The sequence below is a fragment of the Cuculus canorus genome, chromosome 13 (assembly GCF_017976375.1).
Source record: "Cuculus canorus isolate bCucCan1 chromosome 13, bCucCan1.pri, whole genome shotgun sequence".
Lineage (NCBI taxonomy): Eukaryota > Metazoa > Chordata > Aves > Cuculiformes > Cuculidae > Cuculus > Cuculus canorus.
Window position 1 is genome coordinate 1735001 of NC_071413.1, and position 24000 is coordinate 1759000.

The 24000-nt window shown below is 40.2% G+C and overlaps 1 long non-coding RNA gene across 2 annotated transcripts in view; it reads right to left on the minus strand.

The window, feature by feature from the left end:
- LOC128853495 (uncharacterized) overlaps positions 1 to 24000 on the minus strand; it is a 63245-nt gene that overhangs the window by 14931 nt on the left and 24314 nt on the right. For both annotated transcript variants that reach the window (XR_008452064.1, XR_008452065.1), the window contains exons 3-4: positions 21636 to 21729; positions 19663 to 20558 (exon numbers count right to left, since the gene is read on the minus strand). This is a non-coding gene — a long non-coding RNA (uncharacterized LOC128853495). The remainder of the gene's footprint in view (positions 1 to 19662; positions 20559 to 21635; positions 21730 to 24000) is intronic.

Below are 24000 nucleotides of genomic sequence, written 5' to 3' on the forward strand. Positions count from 1 at the left end.
TATCTTGAAAACAGGAGAAAGCTGCCTACACAGTGAGGCTGACGGGCCCAAGGAAAAGCTGGAATCCCTGTCTCCTAAAGGCAGTTTGGGAAGCCCATTTCTGACACCCAGAACACTGTGTATCATTACATTGTTTATAAATGTTTTAGCTTTGAATTTGATTCTTTTTGGTGCTGTTAAGAGGCTGTAGTTACTCATCACGCTCCCAGAACCCTCAGGTTCAAGCACAGACCAGTGTGTATAACAGCGCCCCTCAAGAATTCAACTTGAGTCAAAGTCAAAATCATAAAGAGATTAAAAAAACCAAACAGAAACTGATTAAAAAAAATTATGATAGACAAAAAAATATACATTAATCTTAGTCCTGACAATAAAACACCAGGAGCAGTGTCCTTCCTTTCCCAAGTAAGGAACCTGAGTTGTATTTTGTCTCTGCACAACTACAAAAATCAGGCAATGAACCCACAAAGAGGTGCGATCCATCCGTGTGTGACTGCCTGCTCTCCGCGGCGGAATAGGAAAGACTTCCAAACCAGATTTAGTACAAACCCCAGGAATCATTTCTTCTGAATTTTCAGGTAAAGGTATGCAATCAGTTTCCAAACCACTTAGAAAAGTTTGATCAGCTTTTACAGCTGCACGGGAAACGGATAAAGAGAAGCTCAAGGTCCCAGGGATCTCTGACTGTACTACACTGTGTAATACACGGAAAACTGAGCAGTAGGAAAGGTTTGAGTTTCTTTTCCTTTCCCAATCACTGAATATTCCATCTGCAGTCATCTTGCTCTGCAGCTAAACCCAAGCCGGCAAGGGATGATAAAGGGTATATTATAGCTGCATTGTTTTGTCTTTGCCAGGGATTGAGAATGATGTATTTGGGATTCAGCTGGTGTATTTACAGTAGTTTTAGTGACCCATAAAACATTGGATCTATATTTTGAAATATTTACAAGAGTAGCAGTCAACAGTTCTTTATCAACAATACTTTTTAATACCTCTGCCTCCTCCTTTCTTGTCACCTTTTTTTCATCTTTTCTTTGCTGTTTTTTACTTCTGATGTTATTTGTTGATTGTGATGCTGTGCTAATGGCTGAGTTTTTCATCAGCATCCTTTCTTTCTTTTTTTTTTTATTTTAAACAACAAAGCAAAACATGAGATTGATCCAAATCATGTACGCACCAAACAAATTCCACTATTATGGGAATTCATACGCACTGTCAGAACACAAACATTTGGCTTTAGGATCAGATTCCAGCTATTCATTGCACGTAAGGTCTAGTCAGGATAGCGATGGGCTCAGAAAGCACACTAGACAGAAAAATATCCCTTTCTTCTCAACGCTAAACTAAAGAATGATTAATTAGGTTGGTTTTAACCATCTCTCTATGACCACAAGCGTTCTGGTCCCGTACAATATGGCCCACATCACAGTAACACCGCATCCACGCAATCGGTCCCAGCAGCGCCAGGAGCTCTGCTTGAGCAGAAATTAAGAATAATTAGAAGATACGGCTTAAAAAGCTGGAGATTTCTAAAAATTGTAAGAGGAGACAGGAGAATGTCACCAACTGGAAGTATGATTCTTTATATTTTCAAGCTCTTTTTGGAAACAAGGACCCTGAAACTTCCATTCTTGGAGCAGAGCGAGCTCAGCCCCTCGGACGGGGCCGCGGGCTCCCAGGCCGGCAGCCGCTATCGCGAGATCCGTGCCGGCATCGTGAGAGGCAGCAGGCCTGACTGCGGCGGCTGACAACTGTTTTAAGGCTGTATAATTATTTAGGGCAGGCAAGCCCTCAGGGAATGCCTTGAAGGAATGAAGAATCATTTACTCCTGCTTCCAGTTTTTTCTCAGGCAGGAATGCTGAGAAATGGGGAGCCAGGACATGTTTTATACGTGCAATTTCACTGTCCTGAGCTACATAATAAAACTTCTGAGGTTCTGATTAAACACTTTAGCTACGAGATCCTATTTGTGCTGAGCTAAATTATTTAATTGCGTAGCTACCCCCAAATATCCATCAACAAGGATTATTTATTTATAAAACGTGAAAATCATTAAATGTGTCACCCTCTATGACAGCGGCGGCAAACGGCCACTTGCAGACCTAACAGCAAAGAGCAAATGATACTTATTCAGCACTTTCCCTGTAAGTGGCCAAAACCTCTTTACAAACGTTAATGAAATAAACCAAAATGAGACAGGAAATTACAGATAAGCACAAAGACTGAGAAAATCTAAGCTAAGACCTCCCAGAGAATTAGTGACAATGACCAAACCGGCCTCCATCTCCTGTTCTGCATCAGAAGAGCATCAAGAATCAAAATAAGATATTGATTTTGAATACAGTTAATGTTTAAAAACAAAAGTAACCTTAATTATTTTGAATCCATTTTTAAAAGCAAGTGTAGATTGTACATTCATAGTAGTTAGAATGGAATCGTGCTGCTGAAATGTGTAACAATCGGAATCTCAGAACTGTATACAAGTGGTGCTGGGAGGAGTCGGGTAACAAACTGATCTCTGCGCTTTACGGTGGATGCTGTTTGATGCGATGCAGAGGAAAACAATGCGCAAAACCACCGTGCTCAGAAATGTTTGCACACGTGCAAAACCAAATAAAAAGGACAGATTAGAGAGTCGTTGTAAATGAAGCTTCTGTGCATTCTAACACTATTTCTTCTTATTACCTTCCTTTTTAAAAGCTAGGTAAAATCCAAAAGATTTACCACAGAAGATTATGGCAGCTCTGGACTTGAACAATGTTACGGCTTCCCTTTTAAAGTTAAATCATACTTGACTATAGTTATAGCAGTGTCCATAAAAACACAAACAGCATGAGGGTAGTTCAGCTGCTGAACACCTGCTGATAGTGCTTTTTATTGCATGGACAAGATCACAATTCATGCACTAACCCCATTCTCCCAATTCCCCAAGTTTCATTCTATCAGGATTTGGAAACGTTGGGCAATTTATACTTACAACTGTAAGGCAAGAAGGGAAGCTGCACGGGCTGCCGGTGTCAAAGGCTTAAAGAGTCTGAGTAATGCTGCAGGAGCATCACAGGTGACGTAGAACTTCGCGGAGGACAAGACCTGGTGGAGTCACTTTACAGGGGAAGATCCTGATCAATAAATTACTGGCCTTGGGTTTGGACAAGGCAAGATTTGAGTCACCATCTAGGCACATCCTGCTTCCAAGCCAAAGGGCACATGAGGAGAAGGAGGAAGAAATCAGATGCCAAGGCTGGAAAAACATGGATGACTTTCAAAATTACTTTGGCCTAATGTTGATGTATAGCAAGATGTGCTTAGCTATAACAGAGCCATCAGCATCTCCAGGGGAGAGAATGCTATAGAATACGATCTACAGAAACGTGATGATAATTTCTACTGAATATAACAAGGAAAAAAATAACACTATTTGTCATAGAAGGTCTAGAAACTTTTTCTCTGTTTTGGTATTTTCCTGATTCTAGGGATGGAGTTCCTAAAGCAAAAATGAGTGACGTTTATTTATCATTTGTATTTCTTCATATGTATTAATTCTGTGTTCACTCTCTGAAGAACATAACCAAGTAGAGAGCCATGCATTGCGGTCAGCTCTGGGCACACAGCTGGAGGTACTATGGCAGAAGAGTTGGGACACATGGAGAAGAGAGGGGTTATGATGAGGGACCTGAAGGTGTCAGAGCAGAGGGGACACTGAAAGCCATGGAGGAGATGAGGTTATTGCTGTGGGGACAGGGTGCAAGAGCAACAAGACATAAATATGTAGCAGATTACAGATTACATCAGTTCTGATGCTCACGGAACAACTTCTTTATACATTAAGCATTAGCCAGGGGAAAAATTGCTATGGAGAAGTGATAAATAGTGACAATAAAATAACATAAATAAGAAAAATTAAATAAAATAAGAGAAACAGAAAAATCTGATATTTAGTATAAAAAAAATATTTAAATGCTCACACTTGGAGATATACACAAGTTTCCTTTCGTCTAATGTTTTCCTTACTTTCCTCTTCTGTAGAAATAATGGTAGATCAACAAAATAATCTCCCTATGCGAGAACAAAGAATACATTAGAAAAAATTTGCAAATACGTTGAGAATGTCTTCACTCTCCATTATTGCACAGTTCAAGGGCAGATTCGGCTGAGCTTTAAATGTAATAAAGAAATGATTTCAAAGAAACACTACGAGCATCATACTGTAATTGAGGATAGAAAAATAAAGGTGATAAAAGTGTCCTCTGTTATTGATGTTATAGTTCATACATGATGCATTTTTGTGACCGCATTTTCAGAGTGCCGATGACAATGTGTACTTACTTATCAAACTAAACAAGGTGTCTCAAAAAAGTGAAATATTAAATTATGTGCTATCAGCCAGCTATTCTATTCAGCCAAACTGTGTGCCTGTATCTGTTCTTTACGTCTGTATTTCTACATGTTTGGATAAGGGAGAAAATCCTTTGATCTTTTAAGAAAAGTTTCAAAATGGACCCAGATCCAAAGAATAAATTAAATCACATCAAAAAAAAAAAAAACAAAAGGAAGAAACATCTCATTGCAGGTTATCAGCCTTTCTCCTGTGATGCTTCCTCTCCCTTCTTGTCACAGATTTGTTTTATTTTGCTGCAGCAATTCACTATTACAACTTAAAATTCACATTCACCTGAAGGAAGCTGTGACATGCCTACCAAAAGAGACATACGCTGCTTAACCTAAATTGACCCTTTTTTCCTTCTATTCTAATAGATCTTTTTTCTCTTTGTCACTCAAAATGAGTGTCTGATGTATGAGCATAAATTGTTAAAAGCAGTTTTAGGTAAAGGAAGAGAGAGTGAAGTGGAGTTTTCTCACAAAAGCCAACCTCAATTTATGTCAAAGAGGGTTAAAAGACCTTGGGATTAAAGCAATAAACTTGCTGCTGTCAAAGCTAAAACCCGCTAACAATTTAGTGCCAAACGCGTGTTGTTCAATATCATTTCATATTATATTATGTCACAAGTAGGTGACAGTTCCACATCAGGCTGACAGAGCTGATTTACTCTGAAGAATTCATCGACATTTTGCTACGTCAAAGCTGACTTCATTTTGTTTGGATGCAGGGTGGGAAATCTCTCTGCTTGAGGTGGAATATTTGGTCAAATAATGTGCTCCTTGGAGGACAGAGCGTGGGCGTTTGCAGGCCCTCCTGGCTCTCCAGAACCTCGTGGCATGGAGATCTCCAGCACCACCAGCACCTTTGAAGGCTCATTTCCTTTCCTTGCCCTAAACAGCATCACTACCCTTTTCTTCCTGTGTTGCTGCAGTTTTTGATGTGATTCACCTTCCCGCAATTTTTAAAGCAGCAGCTGTCCTAGGCAATATTTTGACATTTTCTTTCTGAATTCAAGCTTTTCTGCTCCTCCAAAATATAACCAGCGTCGAGGCGGGAAACAAAAGGCCATGTCAGAAAACACCCCCAGCACATTTCTGCAGCCTTTTCTTCCTGAACATTCCCCCAAACCTACCGTGGTGAAGACAAAAGTCAAACCATCGAGGATCCAGTGAATTGCAGCCAAAGAAAAGGGACGAGCGGGGAGCTTTGGCACAGCCCGAGGCTGCATTTCCTTCCTGCTGCGAGGGGCAAGGCAGGGCTGAGGACACACACGCTGTGCGTTGAGGCACACAGTCCCTTTTGCTGAGCTCTGAACATGCTCTCACCTTCAGCCATCTATACCTCCATGAAAGAGACCAAAATGAATCATTGTGTCCCTTTTAAAAGGAAAATGCTACCGCCTCTCTCTCAACACAGGCTGCGACCTTCCAGTTTATGCTATCAGTTTACCCAGCGCTTGCTCTTTGGGTCCTGATTGGCTTGAAAGAGTTGGATCCCACTCTCTCCAGGTCCTCAGGAAGGAACTTCTGTTGACTATTAGAAATCCATCATACAATAAAAGTGCACATAGCACGGCTGTATAAGCCATCTTTCAAAGTTACTTCAGTTCAGTAATGAGGTAGCAATTCTTATCCAAAAGCTCCTAAAAATATTTCTACTCATATATTTTATTCTTTTTTTCTTTAGGATACTATTTATGAGCAGAGCAAGTACAAAACAGCCACCTGGTTATTAGAAAATATGTCTTTGCTTTCATAAAGAGCAACTCCTTATTAAACGGTCTCACAGCTCTCAAACATTAATTAAACATTCTTATGTAGTCCATAAAAAGATGCGTTTCCATTTTTACTATAAAGGCTAAATGGAGATAAAGAGAGAACTACTCACACCTTCCCGCTGAGCCACGGGCAGACCCACAGAAACCCTCTCCCTCCTCCCATGTGACAGGAGCGCAGGCGCAGAGATGTCGTAGAAAACAGCAATTACAAGAGTTTCATGAACTTTTTTTTTTTTAAAAGGTCTCCTGTACACTTTCTCCATTTCTTTTTAGGAAAAAACCACACATTTGTGATTTTCTTAATCTTCACTAATAAGTAGCCCAGGAGATGGAGTGGATTGAGGAGGAAATGCTGCCCTGAGGGGCTGCATCTCCCACTACCCCTGGAAGAGCAGTATCTGCTCAAGTCAGCAATACGGGGGTTCTGTTTGTCATTTATTATTATCCACACCCCTGTACTTAAAAAGTGCTCGCTGGTGGGGGGGTGCATTCTTTTAGATAGTTCTTTAGTTGCCCACAGCTGTGCATTTCCCTTCATTTAGCAATGAATGTCAGGTGATGATGGGAAAATCCCTCCCTTGATCCAACGTATGTATGTTGCGAACAGTACTAATAGCAAAGATTTCAAAAGAGCCCCAAATCAATTCTACACTCTCAAAGGATCAAACAGCCTGTGTTATCTTCCAGTGCAGTAGCAGCTCAAGCTCATTTTAACAAAATCAAATAGATTTTATCACGTTACTTGTACTTCTTCACCTTCCAAGTAGGGAAGGGTGGAAACACAGAGGTGAGGCAACTACAGAGACACTCAAACAGCTAAAACACAGTGCAAGTCTCTAAGAACAAAATCTGAGGCTGCCTCAGATAGGTACATGTAACCTCATAAAGATGTACCACAGCATCTTTGACTCTCCAGTCCTTACAGGTTCATAATGACATTACAAGTCCAGCTTACGGCTCACTCCACTATAGTAGGACCTGACATAACTGTTCTCGCTGTCTTCAATTCAAGAGAACTCCCTTGTTATCACTCTGCACGCAGTCTCCAAGACCCCTCCAGCTGTGGCCCGTTAACGGCAGCTGGTATCACCGAGGGATGCTCAGAGCCCAAGTTGCCCTTTTAGCCCCCTCTTTTCTCAAGGAAAATGTAAAGAAATGAAGCTTTTGGGCCCAATTGGCCCTTCTGCTGTCTCTGAGTTTCCCAGAACCTTTAAAATTCTTCCTATGATCCAGAAACCGCCTGGAAAATAAACGCGTGCCTGCTGAAGTTTCTGTATGATCCCACATGTGAGGACAGGATGGGATCAAAGGACAGATTCTCAGCTGGTGTCACATTCAGTGAAGCAGAGGAAAACAGTGTACAGCCAACAAAGGTGTGGGCCATAGTCCACAACCAAGGAAGTGAAGATGGATCGGTCCTCTATAACAGAAAACGGCTGAACTGCAGAGTTTGCTGGAATTAAGGGACAGAAAAGTTCACCTGATCTGATCTTGAGGATTAAACCCCATTTTAAGCACCACAGTGGTCAGCACGGTATTAACATTTTTATTTATTCTTCTAAATAGAGTATATTCGTGGGTAATCCTTCATTCAGAAAAAGGAGTAGGTGTTTTTCAATAACATTAGACACCTCTAAAACAATACTTCCAATGTTTGCATTTAAAAAAAAAATTTCAGGGGCTAAAGAAATAACTTTTTGCATTTGGAGTGTTACTATTGTCCTCACTTTTAAGTTATTCTTTTTCTTCTTATAATAATAACCATCTAATGCTATTACTGTAGCTTCTTGTCCAGATCTCCCTTTGGAGACGTTCTGACTACTTAACACCATTTTTCAATTTCTTCACTTATGCACATACATCTTCAGTCCAGATAGGAGAATTTGCTAATGGACTGCAACTTTCTTTCCAAGATTCCCATGTGTAGAATTTTACATAGGCTGATCCGAACTCTAAGCTCTATTTGCCAATGCCTTGTGCCGAACACATACGTGATAACAGACCCCAAAATTATGATAACATTTGGAATATGATATTATATATCATATTTGGAATATTTGGAATATTTGATATATTTGTTTTGAGTATAAAAAGAGAACAAAAAGTGTAAGATTATATATTTACCATAAGGTTAATGCGTTTAATGGATTTAAACCTGGTGTGTATTAGTATAAGACGTGTCTCCTGCACTCTGTTCATTTCTGGCAGCAGAGTGAAGGATAAATGGCAGTGGTAGAAAATGGAATACACGTAGGCAGACTCACCTACCTTGGGGTCACACTGCTTTGCATTTCACCTACAGCAAAGCAGATAATGCATCCATTTGGCTGGTTTCATTCATTCACACAACTCTGTGACACTCTCTAGTGGAAGGCAGACATACACCACCTCAGCCACGCGCTGCGCGGACCGAACAGTCACCGGGAAGCAACACCACGAGAAGGGAAACTGGCTGAAACGGAGCTTGGGCACTGTTGCATGTGTTTTGCTGCACTCTTATTTTTTAACACCACAACCAAAACACTTACAGACAGGTCCCTTCTGTTTGAAGCCCAGAGGATAACGTGGTACTGAAGCATAAATAAAGAGTGCCACTAGCAAGGAGTAACTGGCAGCAGACAAAGCCCAAGCCAGCAAACTGTCACGATTGCTCTAGAGGGTTTATAAGCTTTATCAAATCTGTGCTAGCTAATTCACTTGCAGAAGTGTACTGATAACACTGCTTCTTTTTTTCTCTTGCTTTTATTATGAACAGAAAGATAGACAGGTCCTAAGGACAGATCCTTTTCACAGCTCTGCTCTCTTCTGCCAGCACAAGCCCTTCCACTTCTCACAGATTACCAGGTTAAACCCTGGCTGTCTTTAAGCCCAAAGCATTTATTGCAATAAAACTCAATACATTTCCCCCCCAAAAAGCTTCCCCCTCCTTTCTAACACACTGTGGTAGGAAGCAACATTTAAAAAACTATACAGCTCCAATCTGTTGTTCCTTTGTCGCATTTAATTTGCAAGCGGCTGCTTTTCATCACTCCCAATAAACATCCTGAAGTTATCATTTCTGTGTGTGGACAAAGGAATATCTATCTATCTATATATATATACACACACATATGTATAAAAGAGGGTGGAGCATTTGGCTGCTCTCGCTGCCTGCCCTCCCTCCGATGCAGTTTTTTGCATATCGTTAGAACAATGCTAGTTTATCAGCAGCTATTGTTAAACAACAACTGCTATTAATCTAAATGACATAAATTAATACCACCTGCTGTAAATGCAAAGGAAGTTGGGTTTGCACTTTTAACTGCAGCTTTTGAAGCATCCAGGAGTAGATACCGGAATATCCACGGATCCCTAGAACTGTCTCCCTTCACACACGCACTGCTCTGAGGTGGAAAGGCTTTCCAGAGGGATGCCCAGCTCTGAGCTCTCTGCCTTGCACTGGGATCTGGCCACGTTCCTCCATGTCTGGTTCATCAGTTCTGAAGACTTCCTCAAAGACTTCTGGTGATCCTTCCAAGAAGGAGGCACAGCAGCCTGTGGAAAACTGACAAAACACTCCAAAATTCTGACAAATAATAACTAAACCAATCCCATGCTTTTTTTCCAAGCATGTTTTTATGAATAACTGAGAGCACACTTGCTAATTTACTGCATGTTTTTCTTTATGGAGCATTTTTAAACTGAAATATTTCACCCCCTCTGGCCTCTTTTTAATTTGTCCTGTCATTCAATTTCTGTAACTAATTTGAGGAGAATTCTCTAATGTTCTACCCCACTGCCAAAGCATAGTTTTTGTTTGAATGCAACACAGAACTACTTTAACTGCATGAACATGAAAAAATCTACCCTATAACACGGGATTTATTCCTTGCGCTAATTTCTAGAAGCCCAAACAGTTGGGAAGTAGATGTGACAGAATTTGTATTCCTGTTTCACACAAACACATGGGGAAAAGAGTCTTCCTGAACTCTATTCAACTCAGACAGCCACTAAATATCTCGATGTTAAGTCTTCAGACAAGGTTTGGGTCATTTTGATTTTTTATTTTTTTTTGGGGGGGGGGGGGGGTTGAAGTTCACTAAACACCAGTTTTGAAGTCATCTCTCATGAAACACTAAGTATTCATCCAGCTCGACCTTAGGCACCTCACCCAGTCAGGTGGTTTCTAGACTGGCGCGAGTGGAGAGAGGGATCCTCTTCAAATGATTCAGAACAGGAATTGGATGCAGGTGCTCTGAGTTACCCTCCGTAGGAGGGCAGTCAGCCCCACTGGTGGCCTGAATACAGGTGGTGCCGAAGGAGCCTGGGAACCTCTTCATATACAAGAGTGGTGACCTACACAAAAAAGCGGTTTGTAATTGTATAATGTTGAAATATTTCCAGTTTACTAACTGGAAGCACGAGGACATCAGGATCTGCCTTTGCAACACGTAAAATCCATGCCATGACGTGAAGGCAAAGGTGCTGTCATTAGGTGATCACATCTCTAAGCAGAACTGAGCTTTGCCCCCTTACATTCAAACCGTAAGGCATGTTAAGTTACTCATTTCAGGTGCACATGGAGGAAACATTTAGGCCATCACCTTTGCTTTGAGTTTTCATCTTAAAATCTCTAAAATATTTAAAATTTATATGAGAGCTTTTCAGATTGAATAGCCTACCACGTGTACTATGGAAATTCCATAAAGGACACCCAAATGTGCAAATGTATAGCTAAAAGGATGAAATTCTGAATAATCTGTTTTTCTAACGGCCAGAAACTGAAAATATGGTTAAAACCGTCTGATATTCTGCATGACTGAACGCATACAGATTGTATTCCTTTTCACCTAAACCACTAATTATTTTACCTGCAAGAAAAATATCTCTAATTTTCACTGCTGGAACATCAACAGGAAGTAAGTGCTGCTGCTACCTAACAGGCAAGAAGTAAACAATACAATAAAGCTTATACAGTACTTTGTGCTCTATAATGTCTAATGACTATTACATGCAATGAAATATTAAATCACAAAGAATTAATGAATTACTACTGGAAGAGATAGTTTAGCACTTTCAGTGCTGAAATCTAGAATTTCTAATAGCTGAAGATGACAAGATGCACAACTGAAAAGAGGAATAATAGCAGACTAAAATTAGAGTCCTTAAAACCACACTGCCTTTAGTTATGTTAACAGACTGTGATCTGAGGCAATCGCTCAACAAGCCTCGACAAAGCAGCAACTTGGTTACTCTGCCACTCTGAGAGCGGGAAACATCCAAAAAATTAATGAGCCCTTGCCCAAATTTGGGTCAATCTGTTTGTTCCAGAGTGGTGTTACATGAAGCAATGCAAGAAGTTGAAAAAAGGAGGGTCTGATGTTTTAAAACTTAATGCTAATTTAATAAGATAGGAAACATAATCAGAAATAGGAGCTTTACCAAGTAACGCTATTCCTGGAGCCATACAGGTCTGCAGATGTTTCAAGAGCTGCTCAAGCAGGACTCCTCCACTCAAAGCTGTCAGTGAGACAGAAAAGACCAAATAAAAATTCCAGTCATCAAAGGTTAGGGGCATTTTAAATCTGACTTAGTGAAAATTAGGGGTGCAATTTGCCTCTCATTCTGAATTTTAGCAGTTATGATGAACATCAAGACAGTCGTGAGAAGGAAACAACTCCAGTAATAAATAACTGCTCAGCTATTTATCCATTTTAATTCCTCCTCAAAGAAGAAAGTGTCTTCCCCTCATGTTTACAGCTCAATGCACAAGACCACAAATGCCTGCAGTAACCCAAGTTGTATGATTACAGAAAACAATTTGACATGAATGTCATTGATACTATCTGTAGAAAAGCACCTGTAAAAGTTCCAAATCAGACCATAGAAGAGCTTCTATATATAAGGTATCACAGCATCTTTAGTATAAATCCAAGGAATTCCACTGCTATCAGAAAAGAAATGAAAATTCAATCAAAAGATTTAAGTGGTTCAGGTGATCTCCATACAGAGAGAGAAGGGAGGAGGGGAGTGAACGTGTACACATGCCTCCATGTGTAAAGAGATCCAAGAGAGTTCAAGTAAAAGCCAGCCAGAGTAAGCAGAGGGAGTGTCACCAGAGATTTCTGGTTTGAGTAGTCAAAGTGCAGTGGTGAGGCTGAACTCCTAAGTGAAACCTGTCAGACACGGCATTTGAATTAAGACAGATCTTGAAGCGAGAGCATCATTTATTTCTCAGATAATCTAGGAGATAATTCTTTGTGAGACACCCACCCAAAACAGATAACCATATGAGGAAAAAGAATTTCCCCCCTCCTCTCACAAACAATAACTCTGTGCATAGGGAAATACACCCACAGACAGTGAAAAAACCCACCAACGCCTCCTTCTCACATGCATTTCTGCTCCATTCAAAGCTACACTGTTTGAGTGAAGAGCGTTGTCTATAAACCATGGGCCAAGATATGTTTATTAACGAGAACTCATCGAATTTAATGTGAATCTTTCTCAGTTAAGAACCAAAAATACCCATTTTATAGGCCATCTGGGAACACTTCCCATTTCCAAATTTAGGGTCCAGTAACAAGTCCTACAAACAGTCTTCATGTGTGAACATTCACTCTTCCTGCATCGAATTTCACTGAACTGGAGCCAATATGACTTTGCAGATGAAGGAAGCTAAGTGGGGGACCAGAAACCTGGCACGGCTAAATGTCACAGTCGAGGCATCCAACCACTCTGCTTTGCACCCCTTCTCTACAGAGACTCTGCATCCACTACTGCGGGTGCCCATCTGCTCCAAAATACAGGGGACGGTGCACACGCGTGTATGTGTTAAGAACTCTCTTTATAAAACTTCAAAGCTGAAAACCTTATGGTTTAAGGATTTGTTGAAAAATAAAATTTGGCTGCTAACATAAAGACTATTAAAAATGATAATAAGTAGTCACGTCTTTTGCTTCCCATCCTCTACTGTATCAACTGGAAGACTCTTGCAAATAAGAAATATGAAAAGAAAAAGTTCATTCTTCTGTTTGCTTAGGAATAAAGCATCTTTGCATCAACTTTAAAATTATTGGGAATAATGACTAGGAATAATGTAAAAGTAATTCAGTTGAAGGGGAAATTATACAGAACCCTTTTAGGGTGCACCAGACTCAAGTATTGACAAGCAGAGAATTAACATTTAACCAAGGTTTTTCTTCTTCCTGAAGAAGAAAATTGTTTTGAATTGTGTACGTATAAAGTTGTTTCTCTCCTTAGTGCAAGCCCCAAGCGCGCTTAATGGTTTTGCTAAATATGATTGAAAGAAAACCATGCCTGAGGGAAATGATCCTTCGCTGGATATGTATAAGGGTTGAAGCAGCTTGGTCAATGAGTGACCACAGCATATGAATCTAAAACTAATCTCAAAGAGCCTGAGGCTACTCACAGCTAACCTAGTCAAGGAGTTATTTTTTCATGTGCTCTAAGCTGAATACACTGTCTGTAAAAGACTCCCTGTACACCTCAAAGCAAGTGTTTTGTTTTTCTTACAATAAAAAAGGGGGAAAAAAGAGATTTAAACAAATTTAGGGGTGCATTAGAGCAAAAGACAATAATTACATAATAGAAGAAGCAGTTCTTAGCTGACACTAAATTAAGACGCGTTTCTGGAAGCTGTTAAGAAAAAGTCTGTCTAAGCAAAACTAATTTCCATGAGGCTATTTCAGAGCTTAAATCCATGGGTTCAAATCCTTCACTGCTGGTTATCAACAGATGGTTTAGAATCACACACACAAAAAAGGAAGAAAAGCAGTTCTGAAAGATCATCACGATTATTTTTCTGATACACAATTAATTGACTTCACAGATCATCAGTCAAATTTTGAAGCAGTTTTCATAATCTAATTGAATCTTTACATCTCCCTTACTATGGCCTCAAGTTGCACCGGGGCACATTTAGACCGGATAGTAGGAATTTACTTCACCGAAAGGATTGTCAAGCACCGGCGGAGGCTGCCCAGCAAAGTGGTGGAGTCACCATCCCTGGAAGAATTTAAAAGCCATGTGCACGTGGTGTTTAGCGACGTGGTTTAGTGGTAGAGTTGGCAGCGTCAGTTTACAGTTAGACTTGATGATTTCAAAGGTCTTTTCCTAAAGGATTCTGTAATTGCCCCATTCACACAGAGAAGAAAAGTGGCATTTGAAAGATATGCTTTCAGAGGGATACATCAAACAAATCTACCTGGGAATGTCGCAGTAATTACTGCTGTGCTCCAGTTCACCTGTGATCACCTCTCTTTAGCAAATCAGCATCTTCGGCAACTCAGAATACGTCAGAGGATTTTTCACCTTATTCTTAATGTTCCATCACATTCATTTCATAGAAGGATTCAAGGGTGAGGAATACCTGTTACCTTCTTGTGACCTCATATTGGAATTTCTCTCCTGTTCCGTTATTAGGGTCCAGCCCTGGAATAACTGCAAAATTAACTCTGTAGAAAATAAACAGCAGCACAAAAGCCATTAATAAACAGCATTGATTAATTCGCCATCTTCTTCCACCAGTGGATCCAATGAGGATCTGTTCCCTTTCTAATATCAGAGAGAGTGCGAAGCCACAAAAACGCTGTTCTGGTCAGGTGTTTGTAGGTAACTATCAGCATCATCTCAGACCAGGACATGTATGGGAGTGATCTAACATCAGTCCAGCACCAGTGAAACCATTCCCCTACTCCTGACATGGGCCCTCTTGTCTCAAACACGAGAGATGGGTAAGGAACCGGTGCCTTCTTGTCTCACCAGTACGGACATTCTTGTGGTGATGCTGCAGAACACCACTTCAAAATAGAAACCAATTTTTACAAAACTAAAGAATACTAAAAAAAAAACCCCTCCCAAACAATGTCATCTAAAATCTTTAAAAATGTACAAAACTGATCTTTTTTTTTGAGTAAACTATGATAATGAACAAGTCCAGTAACATTTCCCAGCACAGCTATGTGAGACAGAAGAACTGCTCCATAAACAAGGAATGGAGTGAGAAAATCACTGAAAAATATTAAGCCCCCTGAGCACCACGGGATGTGCAATTTTCGTTGTGCTCTGAGAAGTACTTGTGTGGCCTTGTTGCTTCTATTGATCACCGTAGGTCTTTCCTAATAGAGTTACAAGACATTTTCAGTTGCAGACTTGGAAACCTGTGGGAAATGGGATCCAATCATCTGACTGCTGTTTCTGCAAGGCCAGTTCTGTCTTGTTGCTACTGCTCTGTTGGGCTTTGAAGACAATACCAGCTCATCTACAGCTGAGAGGCAAGGAACAGAGATTGTGCCAGCATAGATTATGAATTTCTGTGAAGCAAGAACCAAATCTTCCTGGTCATTTACAAAGTTTATTTCATTTTACTATTATTTTTCTTAGTTATGGAACTGCAATTGTGATTTCCAACAGGGTTGTGAGTGCAGGAAGAAAGTGGGAAGCATTAAGAGGTCTTTTAGGCTCTTTTACCACTCCAATAGGTACAGTAATGAACAAACAGAGAGCATTTTTTAACATTATACTAAGGCAGAAGGTATTGGAAATACAGAAATCTCAGTGAAAATAAATGTTACTTTAGGAAAGAAACCCAAGGCACAGGGAATCTCATTAAGAATCTGTATTTTGGGTTCTTACTTGCATCAAAATAAACAAAAGCTATTTGTGTTTTGCTTATCACAGCTGCAATAAAAGATAATTAAAAAAGAAGGAAAAGATATATTTGAAAAGTTTCTAGTGAAAACTTTACATAAACAAATTACCGAGCACAGCCTACAGCTTACAAACCAAAGGCTGACATAAAATACAGACCACTTTCCTCATGTAATATATTAATAGCAATCTATGTAATTTCAGATGCTTATCTATATTTCAAAAATAAATTGTTTGCAAGGCAAAGTCCGATCCAGCAAGATGTGAGAGAACTTCAGCTTACGCTGGCATGGCATGAAGTTTATGGAGCACACTACATCACAAAATCAAACCCATAGCTGCTCTCTCAAGCCATTTCAAAGAACTCCTGTAGGTTCAGAAGATCCAGCTCAGGAGTCCAGAGAGAGCAGTGCAGTTGGGTTGCAATATCACAATGCTTCATGCAGGACTTCTCTTCTCAGTGAGAACGTGTCACCAGCCACAAGGACAAAACACAGGCTCATCGCTGAACAGTAGTAAAGAGGATTTGTCCTCTCCCAGAACCCTTCATCACCTCAGCGTGACAGTACGGCTACTACTGACCAAAACAGTTAAAACGCTTCCATCTAGGATTTCATAGTTAGGATTTCCTTAACATTACAGCATTGACATAAATTTTGTATCGAGGTCTGGAGGTCCTTCCCAGGAAACAACACAATGTGTGCAAATTTATATGCCTGTAAGCTGGGAAGTGTACTTGATTCCATCACTGTAACTAAAAGACTATGCTGTCTTTGGTGAAGTTCAAGATAGGAAACACCGGTTTTGTGGTATGCACTCCACTCTGCAAGGCACTATCTAAAGTGAATGTACAAGCAAGAGAGAGTTGGAGGGGAAAAAACCACCATTCCAAAATGAAAGAGAATGAAACCCAGCACAGAAGTACATACAAACATTTAACAGACCAAAGAAGATGATATGGTCCATGAAGACCTGCCCTCGTAACCTCAGGAAATACAAATCAATCTGTGTTTCATCATCTGAAACTTGAACTTCTAGCTAGTAGCGCTGTGCTTTTCCCTTGCCTTCTTCAAAAACTCCTCCGTGCGCTGATTTACACTATTTGCTTCTACTGCTGACTTCGGCAGTTTGTTCCAGACCGTATTTCAACTACCCTTAGTGTAAAACTGTTCTGTCTGAATATATCAGAGTCCCTAAATTCTGGTACACATATTGGAGTGGTTACAGAAGTAATTTTAGTGTGGCTGGCAGCTGGCCTAACTCGTGCTCTGATCTCTCCTCCCCTCCCTCAACCGAACAGTTAATACTTTGCCATCAACGTCAGGACTGCTGCAGCACGAGCTTGCTCCAGCCAAGTGCCCAGAGGGACACGGCTTGAACTTGTCACCTATTGGCAGTACAATGTGGCCAGAGCAGCCTTCCCAACCCGCAGAAGGGGACCAAAGTAACAAAGAGCAAAGAGTAACCAAATAAAGAGAAGCAGGACTCTATATCTCACTACATCAAACAATTTGATCCTGTTCACAGGTCCTTTATCTGCTTTCCACAGGTCCTTTATCTGCTTTCCACAAACATTTTCACAGGTAATTGTTGGTTAATATTTTTAAGAAGTAAACATCTACCATAAGATTTTACATGGTCGTCTTGAAAACTCGTCATCTAGGGAACAATTGGGAGTGATCCAATGTCATTCCATGTTCAGAGTGAATACTGGATACTAGGAGCTATATTCACAGCAAATATTTGGCAAGTTGTTCATAGGTCTAAAATATATTGATACAAATAATCTGTAAAATAAAACTGAATACAGAGATTTCTGAAATTTGAACTCATTTAGTTCAAATGGGGACTAAGGTTGTTGAAATCTCAACTGCAGCCGTAGGTTGGCAATTAAGTGGCTGGAAAGAAATGGGAGAGTGAATAGCAGCCTCCAGATCTAATGGATAAACTAAATAAGTTTGTCAGTCGATCTTAAAAGATTCGTAATTCTGACTTCTAAGGATCTGCATTTTTTAAAAGATAGTTATTTGCAAGTGTCTTTTTAAACCCACGTTTGTGCATGAACTAAGGTTAGGAAAGAGGCGGACAATCTATCAAGTCTGCTGTAAGTTTTAAATGAAGGTGACATATTTTTCCCAGTCAGAACAACTTTCATCAGGAATATTTTTGGAAATTTAGAAAATCTCTTTGATGTCAGAAAAACTGTTTCTCACATTCTTTTGAAGCAGACAAAAGGTCAATGTTAATTGCAATATGTTGTAAATCATATAGATTACTTTCAAGAAAATATTTAAGGGAGATATCTTCTATGCGACATTCATTCTTCAGCCAGTCAGACGTGGATGATGTTTACTTTATAAAGAATTAAAAGGATGGAAGTCTCTTGCAAAACAGGGAATTAAATGAAATTCTTCTGTTTTGTTACCAATTCACAGATATCATCTTTTCTTATTTATGGAGAGAAGTGTATTAATCATCACATGCAGAGTTGCAAATTCAGCAGAAACATAAATTATCAGCCCTAAAACTCAAATTCTTTCAAAGGATCTCTGGAGCTAAAAGTTTTGAATAGCTTGGATAGAACAAATGGACAAGAGAAGATAATGCATCTTTTGAAACACAAACCTGCAAAGATGCTATGCTCAATTACTCTGACAAAAGATTTGGAAACCAACAATATCCCCCATGGAATAGCACTGCTAAACTAGAATGCTAAATCAAAAGCTCAAAGTTAAGCAAGAATAACACAGCATAAGCCACATTAAATGCGTGTCATCCTTAAAGCTAGAACCCACCTGGATATTTACTAAATAGCTACCTCTGCCTTCACCGAGGGGAAAGAAAATTAAAAAAAAAATAAAAAATAGCTCAGACTAAGTGTAAATATAATACAAATACAGCTCTGGATAACACACAGAGGAAGGGCAGCACTGGGCAGGCTGCATCCCCGACTGCGAGTATTCCGGTGATCAGCCGGAGAGCAAGAAATTTGGTATACAGTCTAAACAAAGCCACAGGGAGCGGTTGTTCAGGGTTATCTTTATAGACAGATAACTCTACCAGAACCTGACGCACGGGGGGAGTCGGGTACGGAAGGTTCTCAGAAGGTGAAGTAGAGCTATGGCTGTCACGCCAGAAGGCTTCTGTGTGCAAACAAGGACTTCTAGCAAGCTACTGGAGAAAGGTGCTGCAGGAACCTCAGTGATTCCATGTTGCATTGGTATTCTCCAGCCTGATGGAGGAAAACAAGCTTGTTTTATTTTCAAGGAATGCTTTCAGCCAAGGAATAGGGTATTCGTGCAAGCAAAAGCTCCCATCTGCCAGAAGAAACAGGGATGCATCCAGTCACCTACTGCAGGATCGGGGTGGGAGAGAACTATTGGGGAGAAATGATTTCCAGACAGCTGATGTTATCAGCAGCGTTCATCATCACATCGCTATGGATGTTTGGGAAGCCTCTACATTTGGGACACATCTAACCCGATGCTGATGTCAAGTAACAAGGAATGGAATGTGGGCCGTTTCTGAGGGACGGGAATGACGTTGCCAAAAAAGCACTAAGAATACGAGTCCTATTTAGGCCAGTCAGTTCTCATTATCTTCACTGAGATGGCAAGTCCATAATATTGGCTGTAGAGTAAAAAGAAATCATCTTTCTGAATTACAGGCCTAACAAACAGAGCCGCTGCAGATGCAGCCGGGGGAGGTTGGGGTCTGGGAGGGCCTCAGGACATAGTGGGGGGACAGTAGAAATCTTGAGTTCCGCACTCGGACAAAACTGATACGGTTACACACAAGCAAAATAACTATGAAAATTCAGGTGGCTCATGGTACCACATTTTGATTTACCTTTTCTGGATGCTTCCTCTTCATATCCGAGATCCATGCCCCAGATAACAGAGGTGCCACGGGATCAGCTTTGCTACGCTTCTTGTTCTCCAGATGCCAGTCAGCGGGGGACCATTATTCATCTGGAAAAGGATGAGTTTGTTGATTGATGTTAAAAGCTGATAGGGAAGTTGAAAGGACAACAAACAAGGTGAAATACACAGTGCACAACTGTGGTTTTAGAGTTAATGGGTTTTTCCCATCAGGTAATGCTGTATATGAAATAATAATGGTGCTAACTAAAACATTAGTTACAGCTTGATGTTGACACTTTACATCTTTCTGTAAACCTCTTATTGACACTGACAGAATCTCCTGTGAATAAGGGAGAATAATGTCCTACGTTGATATCTGGCGTATGTAATGTGTTTATGTAAGCCAGTCCTCTCCACAGAATTAATTCGATCTGTCTCATTTGGTGTATGTAACGCTGGTTACCCGTGCTCCCTGTGGGCTTTTATTTCTTGAAGATGCAGCTGGTTTGGGTTTTCGGCACCGCAGATGCCTATTGAAGAGGGGTAAGAGCAAAGACACAATAATGGCAATTTACTGACAATCGCTGCTGCCAAACTAGGGCTGCGTTGGCATAGGATGCAAATAACAGACACTTGTCCTTCAGTTTATGAACACCAAATTGACAGGTAACTGTTAGAGAACTTTCACTTGTAAATTATTGAGCAAAAGAGAAAGAGGGAAAGAAAGGGCTAAGAAATCAGAGACAGTTACTAAATTACTTCAGTGAACAAGATTGATTGACAAATCCAGTCCCAAAAATCAGAATTGAAATTAACTGCACTTACTGCATCAATCAGTCACATTGCGGAGTGTGAAAGTGTGGCACAAAAGATGAATAAATGCTATGAAAGATAAAGGCAAAATATAATTATAATATAAAAATATTTGCAAGTTTTATTTTATACAAGAGTAACACATCCTTGCGAGTTCAAAAACTTTGCGTCACCCCAAGGGAGTGAGTCATTAATTACCTTAAAACTTCTTCAAGAAGGTCTAATGCAAGGGATATAACCATCAATCAAAATCAAATTAAAAGGGTTTATGGCAAATGTCTCAAAGCAATACAATTTTATTTTTCTGAAGAGATTTATTTACATAGCGAGATTAAAAATGTCTCAGATTTATGCACCCTCTCTAGGAACAAGCATTTCCTGGGTTTTAAACCTTGAATGCGGCAACCTTTACACCGGTTCAGGACAAGCTTTTGTCAGCGTTTATAAAGCAGGGTCTTTCTAGCTGCTTGGTCCAGTATAATAAACCATGTCCTCCTTCTGTGTTAAATGATCACTTTTATCCCCTTAAAGCTCCTTTCCTTTAACCCAGAGTCTTCATTCCGTTGTCCTCCTTTTCCATATTTCTACCTCTAGATCCAAAGCAATTCCAAACATCTCTCCCCAGAGATTCCTTAGCCAGACAATATTTTTCTGGGAAAACAATGAGGACTAAGAGGCTTTTCTGGAGAAAAATTAGTGGTAGCACCACCTGCGATTACGCTGGAGACTTAAAAAAACAGCTTTGCTTTCTCTGCTAATGCAAACCAGGGTGCATTTGTCCAAGGAAGAGCACTACATCAAACGACAAATTTGTGGTGCTTGTACACACATGGCCACAAAAGCACGTTTACTTTGCTGGCTTCTGTCATTAGTACAGTCTTCCTGGATTTCATAACTGGATACACCAATATCACAATCCTAAATAACCATTGAATTTACTGCCTACCTTTGTATTAACTTCATTTTTTCCAGAGTCTGACCCACAGATCTCGTCAGTTTTCCCTTAAGAGCAGCCCCACAAGCTTCTTTTCTTTCCAGTCTTGAGTCTAATGTTTGTTGTTCCTTCTTCTTTTCATAAGGTGCATTAATAGTAAGTTATAAAAAGCATAGCGATGGCCAGATGAGAGGAACTCGGAAAGGGCTCACCTCGTATTGCCACACATTTTGAAATTCTACAGCTGCCCAGGACTGGGAATTGGAGAAGTTGCGCTCAGTCCTCTTCTACAAATAAAACGGACATCTGAAACAGATACAACACCTTATTCTTCACAGTGCATCTTATGCACTGTAGCAGTTTCCCTCTAAAAAACATGAGAGGAGGAATTATTAGCAGGGCGCTGAAGGGACACGCTCAGTTAGCTAACAAACAAGGCACATTTTCTTCGTTAGGCCATGCCATACATGGATACCTGCTTCCCACATCTCCATAATCACAGTGACAAGGAGCAGGACAACTTCTGCTTGCTAGGAAGCTTTCTGGATCACTGGAGATGATTTTCCAAGTCTTGCTGCATAGGTTCTGCCAATTTGTGTTCAGGCTCTTTTAAAGACTGGAACAAGTAGGCGAACAAGCACCTGGCAGAGGAGGCGAGGCCGAGCACCCAGGCTGCGCCGTACCCGCGACAGAGATACAAGTAATCAATGCCTAAACTCCTCAGAACGTACTGCTGAGCAAAACAGTGAATCGAGTAACCAACACTGGCGACACAGTGGTGCCCAAAGGTGAGCTGGACTGGTTAAAAGCCCCTCAGAGGTTCTACTCTTTGATCCTCTCTGTCTTATCATCTTGCTCATCCTGTTTTGTTTCCTCTCAAACAAACCAAGTCCTTGTGATGTACCAAAACAATCATGGGCAACAAAGGAACCCAATTACAGCCTCAGGCACCACCCAGGCAGGATAAAGCATTTGGCCTGTGTTCCATTTCTGTGAACCCTTTTTAACCTGGGCACAAGAACTATCGGGGACGGCCAGTAGAAGCACCCTGCTCCCAGGTGCTGGCTTCCTCTGCCGCTTACTGCGCCACAGCCCCGCACTCTACGGAGGGTGCAGTGTACAGAACGACGGAGCTGAGGAGCGCACGATAAGCTTCTCTGCAGCAGGTGAGGGACAGCAGGGCGTGGCCATGCCTTAAGACCAAAAAGAAGGTAAATGGCCCAGTTAGCAGTAAAGGTTGACCACTGCAGTCCAAATAATTCAATTCATACACTGCAAATCTACTATTGTAGAATATAATATCATCATGATCGCATCTATCCTAACCCACTGATGACCTCAGGGAATTTTCAAGAATATTACTTCTATTTTCTGTCCTTCCTTCCCTAATGTATACAGGCAGACTTGGCTGTGTCTGCAACAAGAGAAGCCATTACGTCTCAAGAAAAAAAGGACCACTCCCATTCTCTGAATGCCAAACTTCATATATTCAGTTCACCAATATCCCACACTCACCTTTCAGCCGAGCTACTAAATGAGACGGGCTCAGATCTCTAAAATTACTAGGATAGAAGCAACATTTTTGTCAACTGCAGCATGAAACCGTAGCAAGAAAAATATAGCTGACATGATAAAATATGAAAAACAGCCATTATAGTTAAGGTGTTTCTAAGAAAGAATATTACATTTATTATTGTGAATAAATTCACAGATTTACCGTGCGTCAGACATTAGGCTTTATTTTTCTGTATAAAATAAATATAGCTAGAGTATAAGATTATGACTTCACTATTATTTTGTAAAACTATTTAATTTAAACAGAGATGCCTATTCACCTGATATCATAAAACTGAAAACAGAGCCATCGAATTATTGTACAACACAAGCACATTGTACACGAAGACAACGTAGGTAGAAGAATTTCTTGTGAAACTGCTGGGTTTTATCACTGTTTAATGATTTGTTGCACTATTTATAGGATAAACAATAAATCTAACATGATTCATCATATTAGCCAATAAATCATGAGACAAATCATTAGGCAGAGTGATAAAATCAAGTGTTTTAGAAATAAGTTAATCTATGATGCCAATGTCTAATCTAAACAGTTGCTTAAAAACCCTATTTACTAATCATTTTTACATAAAGAAAGACTGATGATTATGTAGATTAAATGTGTACTTATTCCTATAAGCAGTAGATAATCACATGTTCTGTGCCGGTCTGTTTAGAAAGAAAAAAAAAAAAACCCAAAGGTTTAAAACAACCACTATGAGAAAAAGTAATGTCATTTCAACTGTATTTGTATATTTATGAAGCACTGTCTGCACCACTTTTGAGTCTGCCTTCAATTTTGATGAAGAAATGGTTAATTAAAAGCATGCTGCAAGGTTGCTGGGCAGATATTATCTTTAGCTACGAATTCCATAATATCCTAATTAACAATTTCATTAGGACGCAATGGCTGGTTCTAATGCTTCTTCCTTCTTCAGCCTGAATGTAACCCCGTAGTCTTTCTCATTTGTGACAACTGTGTTTATAGCTTCTCTACCCATAGAGCTTCATGGCACTTTGAAT